Consider the following 16,234-nt stretch of genomic DNA (forward strand, 5'->3'; position numbering starts at 1 on the left):
TCAAAAGATAAGGTCTTGCCCTCAGGGATCTCTGGAGGGAGGTGGGTATTGTTCTTTCTTGGCTTAGCAGCATTTACTAGTGAGGGGCATATTTCTCAAATTCCAACACCCATGGCCTTTTAAAACACAGGCAATACCCAATGGCCCATAAGACCACTTTCCATCTGGTTTTTGTATATGTAAGAGGCCAATTACAAGATCTTCACTGTCTCCTAATGAAGTAGCATTTTCTAAATTTAAAAAAACCTGATAAAGTAGTATTGGGGCCAAATAAAATTTGGTTTATGATATTTAGACACAGAGGTATAATTTTGCCAATTACATTAATTTTGGAAAGCTATTCTATTTTCATTTCTCAACAATTTTTAGATCTTCTCAACAACTCTTTATACAGTGTGTGTGTGTGTGTGTGTGTGTGTGTGTGTGTGTGTGTATGTTTCTTTCCATCCTTTCAAATGTTGAGTTATAGTTTTCAACGATTGGCAGCGCGATTCAGGAATACATTATTTTGTTTGATTAAAATATAAATCATGATGAAACTTTATGCTTAAAACATAGGGGTCAACTATATGAGAATAAAGGTGTTTGTCTTTATCCAACATAAGTTCTCCAAATAAAGGGAAATAGGAAATCTTGTCATTGCTGTAACTGATCTGTTTCTCAGAAATAAGGAAAGCAGAATTCAATTTTTTTAGAAAGAATAAGATGAGCAACATTATTCTATATTAGTGACAACCATTCACCACCTTTTAGGTACTGGAGGATTAAAGAATTCAAGTTTCTCAGAAGGGGCCAAGGAATAGCATCCAAATATGGATCTTGCACAGCGCAGCAAACGATTACGGCATAGCACTGGTTCCACCTGCAATAGTGGAAGACCCAGATCTCTGCAAAGCTGCAAATCTCTCTGCCCCCAAACACAAGTCCTCTGTGTCAGCACAGACTGCATTACAATTGTGCTTTCCAAGCCAAGGCCTGCAAATCGTTCTTTGGGTAAGAAGGCGAAGAGGACAAAAAGGACATTTGAAAACTGAAAGCCATTTTATAAATGCAGGACAGCTCTTACATATTCATAATCTTTCAAAGTGGTGGCAACACAGGCTACAGCAATTTGTCAGCAAACACATCCATCCCCTGGAAGCTCGCTGCTGGGAGTAAGTACTCACATGCCTCTCAGTAACCTATACCCTCCCTCTGAAAACAATCCTGAGGATAATTTAGTCAGAAATCTTGGGGGAGGAGACGTGGGCGAAATATGATGATACCCTGAGAAAGAACGAGGGCTCTTTTAAATAAATGTGACCTGCACCAAGCTCTAGGCAGGCTGGAATGGGTGGGTAGCTGACTAGTTAGTGAACGCATTGATTCACAGCTAAATTTAGCTGCAATCCAACTGTGACCTGTCAGGTAGCTTCCTCTCAAGGAGGGCGCGAGGTTTCCCAGATGCCAGTGAAATTCTTCTCTCCCATCAGTTTCATGCCTCTGGCTTGGACTGACTGTTGGGGACTGTGAGAAGGGCAAGGACAGCATCTTGCTGACTTTTCTGACAATCTTCTCTTCTCAAGCAGGAATTTCCCCTAGGCTAGGAGAGAATCACCCATCTGTGCTGGAGCCTGGCAAGCAGTACAGATGGGTGTGGAAGAGGAAAGGAGGAGGTGTGAGGTGCCCATGTGTGATTTACTGGGTCTAGAGTTACTTTTGGTCTATAGTTTCCTTATCTGTAAAACGGGTATAAAATAATAAGGATTAAATTAATATATATGAGAACACTTGGTATAGTGCCTGGGTAAATGATGATGACATTGCAGTGTTTTTGGTGTTATTATGAGGTCTATTTCTGACCTCATCTCCGGCTTTCCCCTGACTCCCCTCCCTTACTCACACACTCCCGGCACAGCACCCTCTCCGTTTCCTCCAACATGCTTTTACACTTCTCCTCTTGCTCTGCTTGCCTGCTTGCTTCCTTCAAATCTTGACTCAAACATCACCTTCTCCAGGAGTCCTTTCCTGGCCATCCTATCTAAAATTTCCACTCTGTCTGAACTCCTACTCTCCTCCTTCCCTGCTTTATCATTACCTAACAAATCACGTTTTACTTCTTTATCATTTACATTGGACATCTCTCTCTTGAATGGAGGCATCCTGAGGGCAAGCATATCTCTTGTCTTGTTCGCTACTCTATCTTCTGTAGCAGATCCATGAGCACTCAATCGATACGTGCTGTAAGAATGAGTTCCCAACCTCCCTGTGGAAACACTTTTTTAAGTCCCTCTGTCTTGTTTTAAAAAATTATAGCATCTCTTATTTGAAGGCATAACAGCTGATAGAACAAGGACAGTCATCAAATGAGGAAACTGAGGCTCAGAGAAGTAAGTGGTTTTTTGTTTGTTTGTTTTTATATATATATTTTTAAATTTTATTATTTTTTTTTCCTTTTTCTCCCCAAAGCCCCCCAGTACATAGTTGTATATTCTTCATTGTGGGTCCTTCTAGTTGTGGCATGTGGGACGCTGTCTCAGCGTGGTTTGATGAGCAGTGCCATGTCCGCGCCCAGGACTCGAACCAACGAAACACTGGGCCGCCTGCAGCGGAGCGCGCGAACTTAACCACTTGGCCACGGGGCCAGCCCCAGAGAATCACGTGTTTTGCAGGTCAGATTTTCCTTTCAGATCAGCCTTGCACATAAGTAAACCAAGTAAGAATGGATCGTCTCCCTCTTTTTTAATTCTATTTAAAATTCTTCCTAAAGTGTAAAGGGTAAGGAACAGAGCTCTAAATTAAAATGCCTGACAATCAGAGCATATTTTGTCTAAGAAGATTTGTGTAATTATATGTAATTGTTTTATTTAAATATTAGCAACATGGCTTGAAAAGTTATATGATGTAGAGTACTGAAAAGCTATAAAGTATAGAAGTAGAGGTGAATGCATCTTCAAATTTATATTCCTGTCAGCAGCAGCCAACAGATCAACTTTACAGATAGCAATTAAGGATGAGGCTGTGCTTTTTGAACCAGAGAACGTTTGACAACCTTTCTTTGACATAAATGTGGAAAGATGGAGCTGGTAACTTTGCCCAAACCTTTCAGACCTCCATCAGCTAAGGTCACCTGCACAAAAGAATGAAGAATTGCCTTTCCTTCCTCCTCTTCCTTTCCTTCCTCATTTCCAGTTGTGCAATGTGTGTTGGCATATGGCCAAAGACTCAAATCTCAGGTCTAATTTAAACTTAGTTGCCAGAAACTGATTTCTATCACCTGGGGCCTTAGGGACTCGCCTGCTATCCAAAAGATCAGTGTCAATTTATGTTTCTTTGGCATTTAACCCAGCAATCTTGTGTTTACAATGTTAATGGTTTATTTCATTGGTAGCTTCTGTCTTTAGAAGGGAAAGGAAGAAAATCAAAATGGTGCTCATTTAAGCGACTAATGGGACTGAGAGTTTTTAGTATTAAAATATACCTTAGGATATCTCAGGTATCCAGAAAATTTGTCTCAGATTTAAGAAACCATTATATGATAGTAATTTAATGCCAATAATAATACAATGTATTAATTACTCATTGATGCACATTCAACAGTTTATAGATCTGACTATTGAAAAATACATAAGAATTGTACATATGTTTTAAAAGCTTGGATTATACTTTTTTAAACACATCATGTTTCTGATTTTACATTTTTAAATTTTTTTTAATATCTTTTTGAGAAGAATACATTTTAGAAAACAAATTCAGAAGCCATGAAAAAAATCTTTGGAAGATAGTATATACGGTAAAGCTGAAGGAGTAAAAATATATAGATGCTATTCAGAATTTGATCAGTTTTCAATTTTTCAGTAAGGCTCTAGGCAAATCTCTTCAACTTTTCATGTATTTTATAAAGAAGAGAAATAGAAATACTTGCTATGCCTGTTTTCCTTTACAGAACAAAAATGCAAACAGGAACAACCAGATAGAATGAGTTCTTATGACTCATCTTATTGAGTCAACATTTCATTGTGTTATTCAGGACAACTTCCAACAGAGTTGTCTAACCTTGACAATTTCTGCTCAGGGACTCACAACATATCATAAATACAATCAGTACAATATTCCACTATTAAGCAAAATGAGTCAATAAAAAACTTTCCAAAAGGCACCATTTGTATAAATTGAAATGAATATTAGTGCACATTGGAATGTGGTCAAGTTTTTACAAAGAAAGTTCTTACGAAAAAAATCTAATTTCACCTAAAGTGGGCATAATAATTCTAAGACTAAAAACACCTTCTTACCCTAGTCATAAGTCACATTGTTTGTTACACAACTCTGAGAAACACCATTCCCATTCTTTTCTATATGAATGGAATTTCCTGGAATTGAACAATATGGCAGCCCTGTTAAGTAACATTTAAATTCACAGGCTACTTACTGAGCATCTGTTATATATATAAAGCACTGTGTCTATCTCTGAGGTGTCTGGACAATAATAATCATAATTATTAAAAGTCTTAAAATTTCTTGCACTAGTTTAAATATCAGTTTAATAGATTTTACTCCTAAAGAAGATTTATAAAAATATGGAGTTTTCCCCCCTATTTGTTTCATTTTCAGAGGCTTCCTCAAGTCATGGCATCTTATTTTGAAAAGGACACCATTAGAAAGAAAATCTCTAATACATGTGGTCCTTACAAGACGGAATAATTACCTTAAAGAAAATAGCAAGAAAGAAATCCACCTTATCTCATTGAGAGAGAACCATTTTTATTAGATCCGGAATATTCTTCCCTAATTTACTTTGCAAGGTCCTCCAAGAACAACCTTATTGCAGAAAAAAATTGAAGAGGATTGAGATTTTAGAGAGGCTGTTTTGTTAAGGCCATGATAACAATTTTAACTTTGTGGTAGTGCTATGCTATTCTCAGCAAAGATACTCTTTTACTCAAATAATCAACATTATAATAATTCTCAAATATACTCACTTATCCCAAAAAAAAACAAAGCTTTTCTCAAAGAGTTTAAAAAAAAGGAACTTCCTACCTTCCCAATCTATATTTAGCAATACAAAATCACCCTCTAGTCTGGTCACATACTATTTCTGCCAAAGCTTTAGGTGAAGAAACTATTAAGAAAAATATATGATTCAACTTGAAATTTAATGTACTGGCCTCTGTGCTACAAAGGTCACATGGAAATGAACTTTATGATTATATTTTATTAATCAACACACCCATATTTGATATACTTCACTTACTTGAAAAATTAATTCAGTGGCAATAGGATAACAACAACTTACTGATTCTCTCTCTATATGTCCTAGGTGCTTGTCTAAAGAGACCTGAAATTACTATGCGATTATGAAAAAGGAAGTTAGAAAGATTTTTATAAGCTTCTTAACTATTTTGCATTTAACTACACCAATAATTATTTATGAACAATTTCTTTCTAGATTACTAAGATTTTCAGATACTCTTAGGAAATATAGTATTAAAGCAAGTGACTTGGAAAAGGAAGTAAGAATGAAAGGAGGCAGGAGTTCAGATCTGTTGAACTTCTTCCATCGTACACAAAGGAGCCAGCAGTGTAGGGACGGGGGTCCTACGAAACGAAGACCACAGACTCCTACTCTTCAACGCTGCACTTAGGTAAAGACTGTAATTAACATAAACTTTACAACCTAAATTGAAGTTAGAGAAGTTAGAGGATCCTGTGAGAGTGATCTGAAGGATCTGGGGAAGGATGTCAACACATTTATAATATCACAGGCTAAGGAACAGGCTGAGGAAAAAATACAATAGCAGACATTAACTACAGAAATGTCACTAGAACAGTTGATCACCTTTTTATATTAAAAATAAAAGAAACAATAGATTTAAGCCACAATTTAAAATTTTTAATTTTCATATAAAGTATATTTGTGAAGGTGATTAAAGGGTCTGAGTTACCTGTGAAAGTTGGGACATCGTTTTAAGATACTTTTATGACAACAGAATTAGATCCTCAAGATTTTGGTATGACGAAGATATTATAGTACTACATAATGGAAGAGGGGAAGGCTAGATTAGATGTTAAAAATCTGATTGGTGATTTTTACAGATTATACATTTCTTTCCCATAGATAATCTCATTTGCTTTGGATAACTTTCCTCTGAATACCTACTCTAATACATATATGAATGAAATGCTATTTCTTGCCTTCATGGAACAGTCACAGCTTTCCTTTAACGTTTTTAATATTGTGAATATTTTAATTTAAGTAAATGAACATCAAGTCCTGTCAGAAATAGTACGAAAAAGAGAATTGGAGGTGGGAGCAGAGGTAGGTGTTTGTAGGGCAGCCTTGAAACATAAAGGAAGCAAAGGCAAGGAAAGCTGGATTGTGGACGTCAGGTAGAGGGCAAAGAGCTGTGTGTGCGAATGAGACAGAAGATGTTTCAGAAGAGGTTAACGAAGCCAGGTCAGCCTATTCCGCCACATTCTGGATATCACAGGCAGAGCTAATCCTGTGCACTGGGAAAGGCATTCAGAAACGCATACTAGGCTACTCTGAGCTGAACTTGCTTAGATATACATCACCCAACTCTTCCCAAGTCCAATAAAAAGGTACATCTTTGAGACAACAGTGGAAACTAAGAGGACTCTACGGCTGTGAGTAATAAATTAGACCCCACGGAAGACTTGGATTGGAGAAGCAAAGAAAATGTCTTCATAGTCACACTTCAAAACAAGACAGACTCTAATCACCTCAGTAAAACTAAGGGGACTGGAAATAATAAACAGTATGTGGCAATCATAGCTGGTAAGTGAAAATTATTATTAATAGCTAACGCCTACTTAGTGCTTACTATATCAGGCATTGTTTTAAGCATTATTAACTCATCATTACAAACTATGAGGTAGGTCTTATTATTATTATTATCCTCATCTTACAGACAAGGAAATTAAGGCACAACTAAGCTACATGATTTATCCAAAATATCTATTATTTAAGATACATAGCTTCCCGTTGGTGTTCATTTCATTTACTGCATTTTCTTTATGGCTTCATTTTCAGCAAACAAAAAAATATTTTGCAGGGTTTTCAGGAATTTACTTGCAACCTTAGTCTTTCCAGCACTAGTTTCTCTCCCAAAATGTTTTCAGAAAGTCTCAGCTTGAGAAACTATTATGATGGACAGATGCCCAAATATAACAGAGAATAGGAGCTAGAATAGCCCACTCAGACAGGCCTGGGCAGGAATGGTAGTGAAGGAGGACCTAAATTCAGTACTAAATGATCAAAGGAACTCGATCAGGAGAAGGACAGGGAAGGGCATTTAAGGCACTGAGCATAAAGGTCAACGTATTAGGAAGAGCCAGAATCTGTGTATGGCTGTGACATCATATGTGTACGGAAAACAGCACAAAATAAGGTTGGAGAAGTAGACAGGGTCCCAATCAAGAAGAGCTTGCCACGTCATGCTAAGGAATATGACATTAAAAGGGTTTATGCAGGGAGTTACAGGATCAGATTGGATTCCAGAGAGGATACCCTGTCACTATCTTCTACACCCCTTCCCCGCCTCCCCATCCACTACCTTTAGCTCCAAGATTGCAGTTCACCCATCTTCCACCAAGATTCAGAGACTATTAAACAGTCAAGGTCTGAAAAAAAGTCTGTGGCAGAGAGGAGAATGGATCCAAGGAATAAAGAAGCAGTAGAATCAACAGGACTTTTATATGGGGTGTTGGAGAACTGAGAGAAAAGAACCCTAGGAAGAAGCTGACATTTTCAGGGCGTACATCTGGGTGGATAAGGGTTCTATTCGTTGAGACAGAAGACTCAGGGGAAAACATGAAGAGGGAGGAGGTGACTTTAGTTTGGGACATAAAAGGTTTTCAGGGGCCTGATGGACATCCAGACACGTGTGTCCAGTAGGCAGCCCAGTTGAGGGAGCTAAGCTTCAGGGGATTAAGCTGGTCTTATGGAGACAGAAGGACTCACAAAGGACACTAAGAAAAAACAGCCAGATGGTGGGAAAAGAGAAAGTGCAGTGTCAATGGAAATCAAAGAAGGAGAAAAAAAGAGGAAGGAGAAAATTTCAGAAAAGAGGGTATAAGGAGTTTCAGAAAGGAGGGTATAGTCAGAAGCAGACACTACAGGAGACCAAGTGAAATAAGAACTGAGACGGTCTCTTTCAGTCTGGCAATTATGAGGCCCCTGGGGATGGAAGCAGGGATTAGGAGGCAGAGATAGAAACTGAATTGTACAGAAGGAAAGAAAAAATGGGTGACCGAGTGAAGACAAAGAAGGTAGAAAAAGGTCGGCTCAGTCTAGAAAGAGATGGAAACTGATACTGAGGTTTCATTAAAGACGTCTGAGTGCTGAGAGGAAAGAGACAATGCAGACAGAAAGTTGGGAGATATCAGGAGGAGGAGGGAGCCCACGCCCATTGAGAAGGATGAGTCTTGAACAGAAGGAGGGAAAAGTATTGCACCGAGACAGGCCAGAGGATAAGAACGTGGGTGAGCATAGATGAGTTTGTGGCGGGAGAGAGGGGCACTGTGGGATAACTGTCCGACAGCTCCTCTTCTCTAAGAGGCAGGCAAGAAGGTCCCCTGTGGAAAGTAATGAAGACGGGGGCAATGGAAGGGAGGAGAGGTGAAGTTTTGGAGTAATTCTTCTAGGGAACAGGACAAAGAGCTGAGCAGGTACACACCGTAGATTATTAAGCAGTGCTGAGTGTCTCGCTGGGGTTGGGGCTTGCTCTTTTCCCTGAGTTGTGTTGTACAGCCCACCTGCAGAAAAGGGAAGCAAACGGCTGGACTGATTTTAGGCAAGGGGTCTGCAAGGTGGATACTCTGGAAGAACAAAAGGCAAAGGAGATAGCACATGTTGGCTTAAAATGATTAAATTAAGGAACCATGGGGCCCAAGGCTGGACGGACAAGTTATTAAAGTTTCCTGGGGACTGAGAGACCTGAGGGCTTATTCAACATCAAAGAGTGGCTGTGCAGGGGGCAGGGAGTATAAACCCGGAGAGTCAAAGGCTGTGTTCTGAGAGTGGGATGCTGCAAATTTCCGATTTTAAAAGCAGAACAGACCTGGGTTACGATAAGTCCAGGGTGTGAGTCACGAGAGTGGGTGTCATTACAACTATGGTATTGATATTATTCCATTTCACTAATGAGCTAAAGATTAGGTGACTTATTCAAAGTCACAGCTAGTTAACGGCAAGGCCAACATTTTATTCCAGACCTTTGCTGCCAAATCCTGTGATCTTTTCATACAAAATCATTTCATTTGGTACCTTTTTCTTCCAACCTTTGAATAAGAAATAATAAGATGGTGATTTTGCTTTCAAGCTAGAACCAAGTTATAAATGAAAGAAAGTGATAAATCTGACTTAAAATGCAAGTGAAAGTGATAGTTTTATTTTCAGTGTTCTGCTTATTACCTCTGGTGTGGAAGCTTATGAAATCCTGTTAAAATGTATCTTTGCATAGTGTTTTCTTATTATAAAAGCATTAAAAGTAAATAGCTATCTAACATGGCAACAAAAATAGTTACAAACCATTTCAGCTCATAAAACATAAATCTAGCATGAAGTGGCATGTCAGCCATTATTCACTACACTGTACTCCACTAGCTATCAAATACCAGGCTGATTTAGGAAGATTAGGAGATGTTACACCACATATTTTCACCCCAGGTACGTTTAGGCATATACCCAAATGAGAACATCAGATTTGTTCAAATGTAAATAGGGCTGTCATTTTCTTTAATGAAGAATCACTCCAGCCCCCAAAGACCATTACCAGACAATCTTAGGAGGTTGAGGGTGCAGGGGCTAGGGTGGAGATGGCAAATTAGAGGCAGTAGTTACTGCTAACCCCATCCAGAGCAGCCCTTAGGACGTTCTGCGTTAAGAGGCATATTCAAATGGAATGATAGTGGTAATAATTCAACCTGGAATAATTCATTACAAAAGATGAATGAAAAAATGTCAAATTTGCTCCCTATGACGTTAGCTATTACTGCCCTTTACTATATATTAAAGTGACGGGCCTGCAGGGAAGCATACACTTCACACGTTCTCACATAGAATTATTCCACAGCTATTTATGTCACCCACTCTTGAAGCAGGCAGGGATTTCTCCTGTCAGCCGAGGCCCATCCAACCCAACCCACCAAGACTCTCCAACTATTCCTAGGCTTTCTGCTCTCACTATTAGTAGCTAATAGCTTGTTTTCCCTGAGTATTTATTTGCCAAGTTAGGACTTTAGATGGATAACGATTTAATCCCCACATCACCTATGTGAAGTAGATACTGTTACCTCCCCATTCTGCAGATGAGGAGAGTGAGGCACAGTCACAGGGTCACACAGCTGGTAAGGCCAGGCTCTCAGCCGTGCCCGCATACCCTCTCCATGCCTCTGCCTTTACTACATCCCCATCCAAACTTCACCCGGCTTCCACTCTACAACTCAGATGTCATGTGTTCAGGAAGACTTCCCATCTACTTCGGTCCACACTGGTCTCCCCCTCCTAGAGGGAGCTCATCCATGCCTGGATGGAAGCTTGCTTTCTGCCAGGATCAGCACCTTCTAACATTCATGGGGAGGACCTTGGGGAGACCAAATGGCCCAGTCTGCCTGGGAAACTGGTGTTGACACGGAAGAGACAACTTCTCCACAGAAGTAAGGTTTGGGTTAAAGAGCTTCAGCACATTAAAAATTCTAAGTTGTCATTCAAGCCCTGGCTCCCAAAAATGTTCCAGGATGGGGATTCTTAGAAATGTGAATGATGCCTTTTCTTTAATCTCTTGTGTTAAAATCTGGTAGACTTGAAAGACCAGAAAAGAATATTAGAGCTGTTAGAGACATTTGCGCCCACAGATATCAACCCCTTCCATCCTACTCCTCCCAGGCCACGCAGCTAACTTAGAAAAGCAAGGACTCCAACTACTTCCACTGTGGGAGGAGGAAGAACACGGCTCCTGTGCTCAGAGACCCTTGGTTCTTCGCTAGGTGCTGTCACCCAGCAGCTGGGTGACCACAGATGGGCAAATCACTTGAATCTCCCTGGGCCTCAGTTTCTATTAATAAAACTAGAGGAATGATACCTACGACTGTTATAAGAATTAAATGAACTGACATATGAAAGTTTGTAAAATGCATAATGCTCTAAAAATGCTACAAATTTCTATTATTACTTTACATTTGGGATTCCAGACTCTCATGTTGGAGATTTTTTTCTTACAATCCTCTGTTGAAGTAATCATCAACTGATGGTGTCCAAGACCACTGTCAAATACGGTGTACAGTCATGTGTCACTTAACGATGGGGACACATTTTGAGAAATGTGTCGTTAGGCGATTTCATCATTATGCAAACATCATAGAGTGTACTTACACAAACCTAGATGGTAGAGCCTACTACACACCGAGGCTATACGGTACTAATCTTATGGGACCACTGTTGCATATGTGGTCTATCATTGACCAAAATGTCATTACATGGCATGTAACTGTATCTTGTTCAAAGGCACCAAATAACAAATGTGTTATGGTGCATCTGAAAGTGTTTGTGTGGCTGAAGAACAGCTGAAGCTCATCTAAACTGCAGCAAGAAAACCAGCAAAACCCAACAAAAGGTATCACCTATACACATCAACTGCCAGACAAATTAAAGGTGGGCAGCAGTGTATTGGAGATGAGCCTAAACCAGAACACATGTTGCAACCTGCATATAGTCTGGGAAGCCCTGGACCAACAGCAGAGACCAAGAAACACGTTAAGAACTTGCTAGGAAGTGACGAGTCCTTTAAAAGATTATGTTTCAAGAGTGTCAAGATTGCTTTAGTCTGTTCCAGCATGAGGCTGGCCACTCCTGCCATTGAAGGCCTGAGATGACGTCTAGCATGTCTGGGTCATGGTTTTGATGACATGCACTGAGAGCTGGGCCCAGAAATGAGAAGTAGGAAATGCCATCACAGTTATCAACCTTCCTGCCACTGCCTTGGGATAATTTCCTGTGGCCTGGGCAGGTCAGCATCCTAGGGCTGGGGTGGGAGCAGGGCACAAGGACATTGCAAAGATGCTCTTTATTATGAGATTTTTCATCTAACTCAGATCCACAGAATATATGCACTTAGTTGGGGCCTAAATTATCAAGAATTTGAATTCCTACATAGACAATTTGCTATTTAATATAAATAACTGTGTGCAATTTTATTGAATAAAACTACCAGGACTTGCACTCAAAATGAATTTTGTCTCTAGACTCTAACAACATTCATGTATAAATCATTTTGAAATGGGCTTCATCACATTCCTCTGAATATTGAAAAAGAATTATGATCCATCTTTATTTGTTAGAGAGTATATTTGATTTTTTAAATGAGTTTAATGTCTTTCCAAACAGGTAAGAAAGGAAGAAAGTCACATTGGCTAAGACCCCTGGACAGCTAGAATGATAAGTGACCAAAAAAAGCAACTTTGCAGTCTTTGCACCTCATCACCACAAGATGCAGGTCCCCAAATATGTAGGGCTATTGCATCATTTTTGAAAGAAATAGGTACAATCTTCTACTTTGAAGGAAGGACATTCATTTACACAGATAAATTCTAGGGTGTCTATGTAGTCTCTTAATAGATCACCTAAACACACTTTAGTGTTACTCTCTAGTTTTTCTTTCTTTTTCTGTAAATACATCTTCACTAAGCAATGTATGGGGGAGAGAATGCCTCTACACTCTCCCTGTGCCCACCAGTTGGCTACAGCCTAGTGTTGGGCATATGGGAAGTACTGAATAAATGACTGACTAGGCCTCAAAATTTAACTCTAGATAAATGCTCTGAACACAAGAACTAGGAAAACGAAGGGGTTTGGGCAGCTGGTAGAAAATTAACATGTAACTTATACAAGTAGATGATATTAAAAATTGGGCTGAGGGGGAAAATAGGATATAAAGAAAATCATGGAAAGAACGTGCACCTTATATACAACATTGTACCTGAAAGTGTCACCTCATCACCAATTTCCACTTATTTTCTGATAATTCAAGATGATCAGAATCAAGATAATTACAATTATCTGCATATTAAACTCTAACGGTGCTAACAATGCCTTGCTCTCTCCACTTAGAAGACAAAGTCTTGAAGCAAGCGCGTGGCCTGCCAGCGTGAATTAAACTACAGCAGTATTGCACATCATTGCAAGAAATCAGTTCTTTGATGTGCACAATGCAACTTTGATGTAAGAAAGCCGTTCAGTTAGTTTATCTTTTTTTGAGGGAAAAAACTAACTGGGTTTTGTAAGAAAGCAAAAAAGGGATTGGGGGCGGTGGGTTAGGAGAGCACTAGGTCCCAGTGACATCATCCAATCCCCTAAGAAAGTGAAAATCAACAGCTGGGATTGTACCAAGTAAGACAGAGAAAACAGAAATTTAAAGAGAATTTAAATGCAGTGAGCGTGTGGTGAAGCATTTCACATTTTAGAATACATAGTTTTCCTGGGGCAGCAGAAAGCCACTCTTCCTCAATTTTGTGAAATAACTGAAGCATCTGGGAATATTAAACCAGGACTCCAGAGCAGTCCCTCTGGCAGCCGGAGGGAGGCTGGGAAGGTCTCCGATTTCAGGCCCCTCACTCTGCTCCGTTCTTTAACCCTCAGCTTTGGCTTGTCTGGTAAATTCAGCTAAAAGCAAACTCTGCACTGAGACCTTGACTCCTCTGTCACCCTAACCCTCACCTTGAGCTTGTGACCTTATGGCTGTCTTAACATTCTTTCTCATAGATCTCATTTCAAGAATATAAGAAATCAAAAGATAGTTTGTTTCTTTAAAATTTTCTCAAATGCCACAACTAGGAAGAAGTTTAGACTGGCAGGGCCACCAAGACCCTAGAGCAAATGTGGGTGAAGAAGCTTCCCCATCACGCTCCCCAAAGGGAACTCAGATAAACAGAATCTACCCACCCCCTCCCTTAAAGAACAAAGCCCACAAAATTAAGTCAAAAATGAGTTATTAAAGATTGGAAAATAGCAAGAAATGTCTTTTCTATTCATAAATACTTCTGGCGAAGTTAACAGAACAAAGGCTGTAACTATCTGGCTTTCCATTGTTTAATTAACTGCTTTATAAGAACTCACAATTGGCAAAATTATGAAGCGTTTCATAACTTTCAGGACTTAGACATGGCTCGGACAACCAGCCATCTCAATCTCTCTTCACCCTTCATGTTTTTAAAAGACCCTGCCCTTAAATCCTCAGTTCACACCAAAATGCAAATGACTAATAACTACACTAAGTATCCTCTTTCTTAAGGATATATTCATTTTAGCAAGAAATAATAGTAACCTCTAGCACTTGTAGAACAATACAACAAAGATACTCCATAGCTCTTTATACTCATCTTCTTAATGTAGGCTGTCTATTATTAAAGGCATTTTAGAGAATAAAAACCCCAAATAGTCTCTAAATGAAGTCTTTAAATGAAATAAAGATGAATTGACTTTCTTAAAGTCCATTCTCCAATTCTTCTGACCCCAAAGACAGCCCACACTCTTCCTGTCTCAGGCTGCCCAGCAGGAAGAGCTGAACTAATTTACAGAATTTCAGGCTTTACCCAGACTACTGGAGAATCCTGGGGGTTTTAATATTTGCCCACCCCTCCTCATATAAACCACAGAGTCCCACATAAAAACCCCGATTCCCTGCAACTGTAAATTCTGTTTCAGGGTAAATATTACCAAAATAAATTAAGTCAGATACAAGCATCACCCAGAATTTTTGCACTGTGCTGATATTAATCCCATAAGCCTCTCTTTTCGGTGGAAAACAAAAAACCATACCATTGCTAATCAAATTTCTATTAGTGGGTGAAAACTCTTAACTACCAACTAATACAGACACATATATCTGCCCATCCCTGTACAACTAAGATGCAATGGCTAATTGCAAATCCTAGTTTTATAGCATTAATCCATCATTTTTGTGATAAAGTTCACAAGCAGATAATATAACAAGAGAGACCCGTTGTTTTCATTCTATTTCATAATGAGAAAGAAATGATATGCAAAATAGAAGCACAGAAAAGCTACTTGCAGAAAACAATATGATTTTTCACTGTTTTCAAACAAGCACGATAAACATGTTTTCATTTGAAGTTTGGTAAGGCTTTGGGAACTGTGTTCTGAGAAGCAAAATGGAAAGGGATTTAGTGTGTAGACTAATGACACGGCTTTTCCAAATTTCCAAAATGAGAAAACCATTTTTAATGTATCTGAAAATCCCTTCGAATTTGCAGTGCCCGCCCCACCTCAGCCTCGCCCCTGAACTTTGGTTCATAACTACATCTTATTCTGCTGGGCTGGTTTTGGAGTTGCACTGTGCTTTATTGGATGCCAACTCAATTTAGAAAATAAAGGAGTGGAGTTCTTGAAAGAAACATCTGGCCAACAACACCTGATATGGGCAGAGAAACTATTAATCATTCCTTTGGTTTCTGGAAAATCCCAGGTTCAAATAAATGAAAAAGATTCCTCAAGTTCTAACCACCCCCACTCTCCATGAGGAAACAGTAGATTTTTCTAAAGCTGTCTGGATGACAAATGCTGTCTGGTTATACACGATGCTCCGTGGCTTAGCTAGAGCAAAGATGGCTTCAGAATCAAACTACAAATCATTTTGAAAGTTCCCTGTTTTGCAAACTCCGGATACAAGCTTTAGCTATTTTTCTATTCACTGCCTAGACACCACCTGCTCATAAAACATCTTGCAGTCGCAAATTTCCAGAAAGGTCTTCACAGGTAGCCTAAGTACTTATCCACTCTTCGAAAGCAGCAGAGAGTAAATACAAACTTGTCTGATAACCCAGGAGGCAAGGAATTCAAGCTGAGGTGCTGGAACTCTGGCAAAGGAATGGTTTGTGTCACAGGCCCAGAGGAACAAAGCTGATGCTGCTGTACATCCTCAGGAGTCACGGCTCCTATCTGGGAGTCCTTTTAGAGACCATAGGTGTGGCCGCTGCTCAGCGTTGCAGAAATATCTTTCTGTTGGAAGGACACTTAAAAGTCATAAATACAGCAAGAGTTTGCTCTCTACTTGCTAAGCCTTGGATGGTTTTGAAATTGTCGCATCTCCTTAGGTTCATATTCCGAGTGAGTACAGGGTAGTGGGGGGAGGGGGACAGAGATCTAGTTCCCTAGGTGGAGCTAGAAGGAAGGTGGTTCTGTGGAACCACAGAAAGGAATAGAATTATACAGGAAAGT

At 39.5% G+C, this 16,234-nt stretch overlaps 1 protein-coding gene and 1 long non-coding RNA gene across 32 annotated transcripts in view; one reads left to right on the top strand and one right to left on the bottom strand.

The window, feature by feature from the left end:
- TNIK (TRAF2 and NCK interacting kinase) overlaps positions 1-16,234 on the bottom strand; it is a 383,771-nt gene that overhangs the window by 173,267 nt on the left and 194,270 nt on the right. The gene's annotated exons all lie outside the window — the stretch shown is intronic.
- LOC139077095 (uncharacterized) lies at positions 1,090-6,774 on the top strand. The gene is made up of 3 exons (XR_011529324.1): positions 1,090-1,154; positions 2,449-2,651; positions 4,594-6,774. It is a non-coding gene; the product is annotated as an uncharacterized lncRNA (long non-coding RNA).

This window comes from Equus przewalskii, chromosome 18 (genome assembly GCF_037783145.1).
Source record: "Equus przewalskii isolate Varuska chromosome 18, EquPr2, whole genome shotgun sequence".
Taxonomy (NCBI): Eukaryota; Metazoa; Chordata; class Mammalia; order Perissodactyla; family Equidae; genus Equus; species Equus przewalskii.